This window comes from Papio anubis, chromosome 12, assembly GCF_008728515.1.
Source record: "Papio anubis isolate 15944 chromosome 12, Panubis1.0, whole genome shotgun sequence".
NCBI lineage: Eukaryota > Metazoa > Chordata > Mammalia > Primates > Cercopithecidae > Papio > Papio anubis.
Window position 1 is genome coordinate 98,472,046 of NC_044987.1, and position 10,867 is coordinate 98,482,912.

The 10,867-nt window shown below is 40.9% G+C and overlaps 1 non-coding gene across 1 annotated transcript; it reads left to right on the forward strand.

Moving 5' to 3' along the window:
* The first annotated feature begins 7,215 nt into the window (after positions 1–7,215).
* LOC116269847 lies at positions 7,216–7,318 on the forward strand. Its single transcript, XR_004177666.1, has one exon. It is a non-coding gene; the product is annotated as a U6 spliceosomal RNA (small nuclear RNA).
* Positions 7,319–10,867: the final 3,549 nt, after the last annotated feature.

The following is a 10,867-nucleotide window of genomic DNA, read 5'->3' on the forward strand; positions in this document are numbered from 1 at the left end:
TATCAAAAAAATAAAAAAATCTGTGAAGAAATCTCTTATTTAATGAGAAATCCCAGTGGCATATATGCAGGAAACTATAAAGGTCTGGGGGAATTGGGGAGTGTTATACCAGCAGAAGCACTGCCAGATTGGACTAAAAGGGAGAGGCAGAGAGAGAGAGAGAGAAGAGAGACAAACTTGTAAGCCATCAGATCTCATAAGAACTCACTAGAACAACAAGAAAGAAAATCTACCTCCATAATCCAATCACCTCCCAACAGGTCCTACCCTCAAAGCGGGGGATTACAATTTGAGATGAAATTTAGATGGGGAGATGAGCCAAACCGTATCATTTCACCCTTGACCCCTCCAAAACCTCATATCCTTTTCACATTTCAAAATCAATCATGCCTTCCAAACAGTCCCTCCAATCCTAACTCATTCCAGCATTAACTGAAAAGTCTAACTCCAAAGTCTCATCTGAGACAAGGGAAGTCCCTTCCACTTATAAGTCTAAAATTAAAAATAAGTTATTTACAAGACACAATGGGGGTACAGACAGTGGGTAAATGTTACCATTGCAAAAGGAAGAAATTGACCAAAACAAAGGGGCAACAGGCCCCATGCATGTCAGAAACCCAGCAGGGCAGACCTTAAAACTTAAGTCTCTGAAATAATCTCCTTTGACTCCATGTCTCACATCCAGGTCATGCTGATGCAATAGGTGGGCTCCCAAGCTCTTGGGCAGCTCTGCTGCTGTATCTCTGCAGGGTACAGTCCCTGAAACTGCTTTCACAGGCTGCTGTTGAATGCCTGGAGCTTTCCCAGGCACACAGTGCAAGCTGTCAATGGATCTACCATTCTGGGGTCTGGAGGATGCTGGCCCTCTTCTCACAGCTTTACTAGGCAGTGCCCCAGTTGGGACTCTGTGTGGGAGCTCCAGTCCCACATTTCCCTCCTGCACTGCCCTAGCAGAGGTTCTCCATGAGGGCACTGCTACTGCAACTGACTTGTGCCTGAACATTCAGTTGTTTCCATACATCCTCTGATATGTAGACACAGGTTTCCAAACCTCAGTTTTTGCCATCTGTGCATCCACATGCCCAATAACATGTGGAAGTTTCCAAGTCTTGAGATTTGCACCCTCTGAAGCCACAGCCTGAGCTGTACCTTGTACCATTTTAGCCACGGGTAGAACTGGAGCACTGGGGACACAGGGTTCTATATCCCAAAGTTTCACAGAACAGTGGGGGCCCTGATCCCAGCCCACAAAACCATTTTTCCCTCTTAGGCCTCTGGGCTTATGATGGGAGGGGCTTCCATTAAGATTGCTGAAATGCCCTGGAGACATTTTCCCAATGTCTTGGCTAATAACAACTGGTTCCTCATTACTTTGTGCATATTTATGCAGCCAGCTTCAATTTCTCCCCAGGAAATGGGTTTTTATTTTCTATCACATAGTCAGGCTTTGAATTTTCCAAACTTTTATGTTCCGCTTCCCTTTTAAACGTAGGTTCCTTTTCCAAATCATATCTTTGTGAACACATATGACTGTACGCATCCAGAAACAGCCAGGTCACATCTTGAATGCTTTGCTGCTTAGAAATTTATTCTGCCAGATACCCTAAATTATCTCTCTCAAGTTCAGAGTTTCACAGAGCTCTAGGTCAGGAGCTAAATGCCATCAGTCTCTTTGCTAAAGCATGGCAACCATGAGTTTTACTCCAGTTCCCAATAAATTCCTCATATCCATCTGAGACCACCTCAGCCTGGACTTTGTTATCCATATCATTATCAACATTTTGGTCAAAACCATTCAACTAGTCTCTAGGAAGTTCCAAACTTGCCCAAATCATCCTGTCTTTTTCTGAGCCCTGCAAACTGTTCCAGCCACTCTGCTATAAAGAACTACATGAGACTAAGTAATTTATTATGAAAAGAGATTTAATTGATTTACAGTTCAATTAAACCTGGAGGACGGTGGACCTCTTCTCACAGACCACTAGGTGGTGCCCCAGTGGAGAGTCTGTGTGGCGACTCATACCCCACATTTCCCTTCTGTACTACCCTCACAGAGGTACTGGATAAGAGCCCTACCCCTGCAGCAAACTTCTGCCTAGATACCCAGGCATTTCCATATATCCTCTAAAATCTAGGCAGAGGCTCCCAAACCTCAATTCTTGACTTCTGTGCACTCACAGGCTCAACACCACATGAAAGCTGCCAAGGTTGGGGACTTGCACCTTTGGAAGCCATGGGCCAAGCTGTACCTTGGCCCTTTTTAGCAATAGTGGGAGTGGCTGGGACACAGGGCACCAAGTTAGGCTGCACACAGTACAGGGAACCTGGGCCCAACCCATGTAACCACTTTTTCCTCCTAGGTCAGGCCTGCGATGGGAAGGACTGCTGTGAAGACCTCTGACATGCCCTGGATATATTCTCCCCATTGTCTTAGGGATTAACAGTGAGCTCCTCATTACTTATGCAAATTTCTGCAGCTGGCTTGAATTTCTCCTCAGAAAATGGGATTTCTTTTTCTGTCACATTGTCAGGCTGCAAATTTTCCTAACTTTTATGCTCTGCTTCCTTTATAAAAAATGAATGCCTTTAACAGCACCCAAGTCACTTCTTGTATGCTTTGCTGCTTATAAATTTCTTCCACCAGTTGCCCTTAATCATTTCTCTCAAGTTCAAAATTCCACAAATCTCTAGGACAGAGGCAAAATGCTGCCAGTCTGTAGGCTAGAACATAACAGGAGTCACTGTTGCTCCAGTTCCCATCCCACCTCTTGCATCAGTATGACCTGGATGTGAGTCATGGAGTCAAAGGAGATCATTTTGGAGCTTTAAGATTTGACTGCCCGGGGCTGGGCATGGTGGCTCATGCCTGTAATCTCATCACCTTGGGAGCTGAGGTGGGCAGATCACAAGGTCAGGAGATTGAGACTATCCTGGCTAACATGGAGAAACCCTTGTCTCTACTAAAAATACAAAAAAATTAGCCAGGCATGGTGGCAGGCACCTGCAGTCCTAGCTACTCGGGAGGCTGAGGCAGGAGAATGTCATGAACCTGGGAGGTGGAGCTTACAGTGAGTCGAGATCAAGCCACTGCACTCCAGGCTGGGTGACAGAGTGAGACTCCATCAAAAAAAAAAAAAAAGAAAAAAAAAGATTTGACTGCCTACCTGGATTTCAGACTTGCATGGGACCTGTAGCCCTTTGTTTTGGCCAATTTCTTCCATTTGGAATGGCTGTATTTACCCAATGCCTATACCCCCAATATATCTAGGAAGTAACCAACTTGCTTTTGATTTTACAGGCTCATAGGTAGAAAGGACTTGCCTTGTCTTGGAGGAGACTTTGGACTGTGGATTTTTGAAGTAATGCTGAAATTTTTTAGTTAAGACTTTGGGAGAAAGGTATGATTGGTTTTGAAATGTGAGGACATGAGATTTGAGAGTGGCCAGGGGCAGAATGATATGGTTTGACTGTGTCTCCACCCAAATCTCATCTTCAATTCCCATGTGTTGTGTGAGGGGCCCAGTGGGAGGTAATTGAATCATGGGGGCAGGTCTTTCCTGTGCTGTTCTCAGGATAGTGAATAAGTCTCACAAGATCTGATGGTTTTAAAATGGGGAGTTTCCCTGCACAAGCTCTTCTTCTCTAGTCTGCCACCATGTGAGACGTGCCTTTCGCCTTCTGTGAGGCCTCCCTTACCTCACAATCATGTGGAACTGTAAGTCCATTTAACCTCATTCTTTTGTAAATTGCCAGTCTCAGGTATGTCTTTATCAGCAGCATGAAAATGGACTAATACACATGCTTTGTGCTTTAAAATTACTAAAATTCTACTTTAGCTCAAAGAAAGAGGACAAGGAAGGAAGTAACAGGAAATCAAGTCTGAGAATTAAAAGGCTGAGGCAAATCCTGAAGAACTTTTGGGGTCATTTATGTGGATATTGGTTTTTAATTTGCACAACTTAAAAAATATTAGACATTTTTGAGCAGGAATAACACAGTGAGACTTCCATTTAAAAACACAACCACAACTTTCACCTGCTATGCCAAAAGAAGACTGTAGAAGAGCAGGAAAAGATCATGGAAACCAAGCCAAAAATTAATGCTATAATTAAGTGAGAGAGAGTGACTTGGGCTAGCATGATAATGGTGGAGTTGGTAAGAATTAGCCTAAGTTTTTGTACTTTTAAATAAGATTTTTTTATGAGCATGATATGGAGTAGGAGACAAAGAGAGGAATCAAGAATAATCATAACAACTTTGGTATGAGCCAAAGAATTGATCTGATATTTACTGAGTTTAGAATGAGTACATAAAATGCAGATTTAAAGAGAAAAATTCAAATTTCATTTCCTAACCTTTTACTTTTCTGATAGATATCTAAGTGTGGATATAAAATACGTAGTTGTAGACTAGAATTTAGCAATGTGATCTAGGCTGGAAACAATTTTTAATCCTTAAAATAGCATTTTCCAAAGTATATTCTGTAAGTGTCTATTTCTGCAGCAGGTTAATAAGTACTAAACACACAGCTTATTTAATCAATATTTTTAGAAATGTTGAATTAATATAAACAGGTTTTCTTTAGTACTGCTCAGAATCATTAATATAAGAATATAATTTTGATATTTAATGATGATAACATAGTATATAGAATGTTCCAAACTGTTCTATCTAAAATATATCTTTTCCAGGAAAATTTGGGATAATCGTTTGAAAGAAACATTTTGTATAAGACAATGACAACCACCCTGAGAGCATTAGCCTTATTTAACAAATGAAACAACGAAGTTTTTAAAAACTTGAATAGTTACTCAAGGTGATATAGCTGGCCTTCAAACCCATGTTGATCTTTCTTACTGTTTAATTGAACTCATGAAAAAGAAGAGGGTGGCAATATACTCAAGTGTGACTTCATTCTACATACAGATAAGCAGAGTAAAATATACTCAAGTGTGACTTCCTTCTACATACAGATAAGCAGAGTAAACCAGACAAAATTTCCCAAGACTTGGTAAAAGAGGCCTAATGAAGAAAATAAAAATGCAGGGGCTTAGTAGATACAAGACAAAATGTCCTGCTTGATTCTATTTAGGTCTGACTAGAATTCTTTTAATTAATAATGGCTGTATAATCCAGAGGCTTGTAGAGAGCTTGGAATATATTTTTGCACCAGTATGGATTTTTTTTTCTGGCATTTATAGACTGTGTGGGTTATTGAAAGCTTTTCCTAATTCAAGGTACTCTGTATATCTTTAACCACAATATTTCTGAGATGTGTGTCAACAGCGTGATTTTCCTCCAGTTAGACTTGAATCAGAGGGGTGAAAGAATGGTGAATAGTGTTAAACACAAAAAGGAATAAAATATTGGGAGGCCAAGCAGGGGCAGTGGCTCACGCCTGTAATCCCAGCACTTTGGGAGGCTGAGGTGGGAGGATCACGAGGTCAGGAGATTGAGACCATTCTGGCTAACTTGGTGAAACCTTGTCTCTACTAAAAATACAAAAAATAAGCCGGGCATGGTGGCGGGCGACTGTAGTCCCAGCTACTCGGGAGGCTGAGGCAGGAGAATGGCGTGAACCCGGGAGGCGGAGTTTGCAGTGAGCCGAGATTGTGCCACTGCACTCCAGCCTGGGCAACCAAGACTCCTCTCAAATAAATTAATAAATAAGTAGAATATTGGGAAGCCAAGGCAGGCGGATCACCTGAGGTCAAGAGGTCAAGACCAGCCTGACCAACATGGAGGAAGCCCCATCTCTACTAAAAATACAAAATTAGCCAGGTGTGGTGGTGCATGCCTGTAGTCTCAGCTACTCGGGAGGCTGAGGCAGGAAAATCGCTTGAATTGGGGGCAGGGGGACGGGGGGCAAAAGTTGCAGTGAGCTGAGATTGCATCATTGCACTCCGGCCTGGGTGACAAAGTGAAACTCGGTCTCAAAAAAAAAAAAAAAGGAAAGGAATAAAGTAGTCAGTCAATACAAAGCAAATTTGAGGAAATTATTATTGTTTTTAACAATTTTGAAATGTTTAAAATTGATATCACCTCAAGTTTTGGTCAAATTAATATACAGGACCTGTGACCCCATGGAAGTATAGGGTGGTGGACATCACCGTGGGCTGAAATTTGAGCCCCCAGTGATTTTAGCTTTTGCCAACAACCAATTATTTAGATTTTAGTATTGAATTCTGAACTTCAGAATATTTGCTAGTAATGTATTGAGTGATTAAGGATTATAAAATTTGCTATTAATAAGCTAATATACTTTTCACATTATTATCATGTCCTGATGGCTTTAATTCCATGTTCTACAAGGAAGATTGGCTGCCATGCAATATTTGGCAAGGTTACAAATCTTTTTTTTCATTTTTTGAGGTGGAGTCTCGCTCTGTCACCCAGACTGAAGTGCAGTGGCACAATCTTGGCTCACTGCTTGCTCTGCCTCCCGGGTTCACGCCATTCTCCTGCCTCAGCCTCCTGAGTAGCTGGGACTACAGGCGCCCACTACCATGCCCGGCTAATTTTTTTTTTTTTTTTTTTTTTTTTTGCATTTTTAGTAGAGATGGGGTTTCACCGTCTCAGCCAGGATGGTCCCAATCTCCTAACCTCGTGATCCTCCCACCTCAGCCTCCCAAAGTGCTGGGATTACAGGAATGAGCCACTGTGCCCAACCAAGGTTACAAATCTGTGTCTGCGTCTGCCAGTACAAGTAACTGAAACACCAGAAATTTCAGTTTGTTGTTTGAGTTATAGAGAGTAATATCTTCAAAAGTTATACAATATAGTACTGATACCTCAGCCTGTGAAGACTCTTCAGGATATTCAGGGTAAATTTTACATTCTCTAGTTATCTATTTCCTAATGCTGTAAATTCATGTCAGATTTTTAAACAATTCCAGGGGCTGTTTTCTCTACCATAGTGATAAAGAATGTGTAAGGAATCCACCCTAAAAATATACATATAAAACAAACCTAACAATGAGTACACTTACATGAGGTAATGGATATTGAATCATGAAGGGAAAGAGTTCTTTAATAGGCAGTCTAGTAATGCAAGTAAGAGTATAAGTTTTGATATCAGGAACACATGAGTCAAAATTCTGGCTTTATAATTTATTATCTGAGTGGTGTAGGGTCAGTTATCCTCTGTAAGCATTAAATCTCTGATATGTAAATCCAGATACAAATCACTGCCTTATAGAATGTTAGAGTTATTACTTACTTTAGTAGCACATACACTAAAATTGTGATAATACAGAGAAGATTTGCATCTTCCCTGTGCAATGACAACACACAAATTTATGAAATATTCTATGTTTTTCAAATTGAAAAAAGGCAGAGACAAAGAGAGAATTCTAAAAAGAGCAAGATAAAAGCTTCAAGCCACCTGTGAGGGAACCTCTATTAGACTATGAGAGGTTTTTGCAGAAAAAAAAATCACAGACCACGGGGAATGGGTTGATATATTCAAAGTACTGGGAAAAAATAAATGCATAAAACTCTTATCAGCCCTAAATACTATACCCAGCAATGCATTCCGAAATAAAAGAGAAACCCTGTCCCAGAGAAACAAAGGCTGACGTAATTTATCATCATTAGACTGGACTTACAACAAATGCTTAAGGTAAAGGTTAAACTGAAAAAAAAGGGATAATTACTATCATGAAAACATAAAAAAGTATAAACCCAATTAGTAGAGGCAAATTCATAATCAAATTCAAAATACTCTATTACTCTAATGATAATGTGTTAATTTTTCAAATCTCCAGTACAAAGATTAAAAGTCAAAATCATATACCTACAGCTACAGTTAGTCAAAAATAACTATAGCTACAATAAGTTTTAAAATACAAAATATAAAAAGATGTAAAATGTTCTCAACATAAGTAATCACCAGGGAAATGCACATTAAACCATTATGAGACATCATCTCATACCCATAAAGATGGCTATTAATTAAAAACAAAAAAGGTAAATGTTGGCAAGGGTGTGGAGATAAGGGAACCCTGGTACACTGTTGATGGGAATGTAGTTTCCTATAGCCATGATGGAAAGCAGTATGAAGGTTCCTAAAGAAGTTAAAAATAAAACTACTATATGACCTGGCAATTCCTTTTCTGAATACATATAAATAGGAGATAAGATAGACACCTTGCAAATATATCTGTACTCTCATGTTGATTGCAGGATTATTTACAATAGCAAGACATGTAAACAATATAAATACCCATAGACAGACAAATGGGTAAAGAAATGTCACAAACACACACGACACACACACACACACAACACACACATACACAGAAATAATCACCCCTAAAAAGAAGGTCCACAATATGAATGGAACTACCATAGAAGACATTATGCTAAGTGAAATAAGCCAGACAGAGGAAGAAAATTATTGCATAATCTTACTTATATGAGGATTTTTTTTTAAGTAAAAAGAGCTCAAATATGCAAGGATGATGAAGCAGTGGTTACCACAAGTGAAGGGGATAGGAAGGAAATAGGGAGATATATGTCAAATAACACAGAATAACAGATGTATAGGAAATGTAGAGTAGTAGCCTGTTTTCATACTGCTGATAAAGACACACTCGAGACTGGGCAATTTACAAAAGAAAAATATTTCATTGGGCTCACAGTTCCATGTGAATGGGGAGGCTTCACAATCATGGCAGAAGGCAAGGAGGAGCAAGTCACAGCTTACATTGATGGTGGCAGGTAAAAAGAGGGCTTGTGCAGAGAAACCCATTTTTCACACCATCAGATCTCGTGAGATCCATTCACTATCACGAGAACAGCCCAGGAAAGACCCACCCCCATAATTCAGTAATTCTCCACCAAATCCCTCCCACAACACGTGGAAATTATAGGAGCTACAAGATGAGATTTGGGTGGGACACAGAGTCAAACTATATCATTCCACCCCAGCCCTTCCCAAATCTCACATCTTTACATTTCAAAACCAATCATACCTTTCCAGCAGTCCCCCAAAGTCTCAACTCATTTTCAGAATTAACTCAAAAGTCTACAGTTTATAGTCTCATCTGGGAAAAGACAAGTCCCTTCCACCTATGAGCCTGTAAAATAAAAAAAAAGTTAGTTACTTCCTAGATACAATGGGGGTACAGGAATTGGGTAAATACAGCCATTCCAAATGGAAGAAATTGACCAAAACAAAGGGGCTACAGGCCCCATGCAACTCCAAAATCTAAGAAGGCAGTACAATCTTGAAGCTCCAAAGTGATTTCCTTTGACTCCATGTCTCACATACGGATCACACTAAAGCAACAGGTGGGTTCTCATGGTTTTGGGCAGCTCCACCTCTGTGACTTTGCAGGGTACAGCCTCCCTACCGGTTGCCTTCATGGGCTGGCATTGAGTGTCGGTGGCTTTTCTAGGCTCATGGTGCAAGCTGTTGGTGGATCTACCATTCTGGGGTCTGGAGGACAGTGGTCCTTTTCTCACAGCTCCACTAGGTGGTCCTCCAGTAGGAACTCCATGTGGGGGCTCCCACCCCACATTTTCCTTCTGTACTGCCCTAGCAGAGGTTCTCCATTAGGGCCCTGTCCCTACAGCAAACATCTGCCTGGGCATCCAGGCATGTCCATACATCCTCTGAAATTGAAGCAGAGATTCACAAACCAGAATTCTTGACTTCTCTGCACCTGCAGGCTCAGCACCATGTGGAAGCACCAAGGCTTGAGACTTGCACCCTCTTAAGCCATGGCCTAAACTCTACATTGGCCCCTTTCAGCCATAGCTGGAGTGGCTGAGATGCAGGGCACCAAGTCCCTACGTTGCACACAACATGAGGACCATGGGCCTGACCCAAAAACCACATTTTTTCTTGTAGGCCTTTGGGCCTGTGATGGGAGAGACTTCTGTGAAGACCAATGACATACTCTGGAGAAATTTTTCCCATTGTCTTGGGAATTAACATTCAGTTCCTTGTTACTTACTCAAATTTCTGTAGCTGGCATGAATTTCTCCTCAGAAAATGGTATTTTCTTTTCTATTGCATTGTCAGGCCACAAATTTTCCAAACTTTTATGTTGTATTTCACTTTTAAAACTGAATGCCTTTAACAGCACCCAAGTCACTTCTTGAATGCTTTGCTGCTTAGAAATTTCTTCCACCAGATACTCTAAATCATCTCTCTGAAGTTCAAAGTTCCACAAATCTCTAGGGCAGGCACAAAATGCCACTAGTCTCTTTGCTACAACATAACAAGAGTCACTTTTGCCCCAGCTCCCAACAAGTTTCTCATCTCCATCTGAGATCACCTCAGCCTGGACCTTATTATTCATATCACTATCAGCATTTTTGTCAAAGACATTCAACAAGTCCTAGGAAGTTCCAAACTTTCCCACATTTCTTTGTCTTCTTCTGAGCCCTCCAAACTGTTCCACCCTCTGCCTGTTACCCAATTCCAAAGGCAATTCCACATTTTCAGGTATCTTTTCAGCAATGCCCCACTCTCCTGACACCAATTTACTGTATTAGTCTGTTTTCACACTGCTTATAAAGACATACCTAAGACTAGGCAATTTACAAAAGAAAGAGGTTTAATTGGACTCACAGTTACATGTGGATGGGGAGGCCTCACAATCAGGGTGGAAGGCAAGGAGGAGCAAGTCACATCTTACATGGATGTCTGCAGGCAAAAAGAGAGCTTATGCAGAGAAACTCGCTCTTTTAACATCACCATATCTCATAAGACCCATTCACTACCATGAGAACAGCATGGGAAAAACCCACCCCCATGATTCAGTAATCCTCCACCAAGTCCCTCCCACAATATGTAGGAATTATGGAAGCCACAAGATAAGATTTGGGTGGGTATACACAGTCAAACCATATCAAT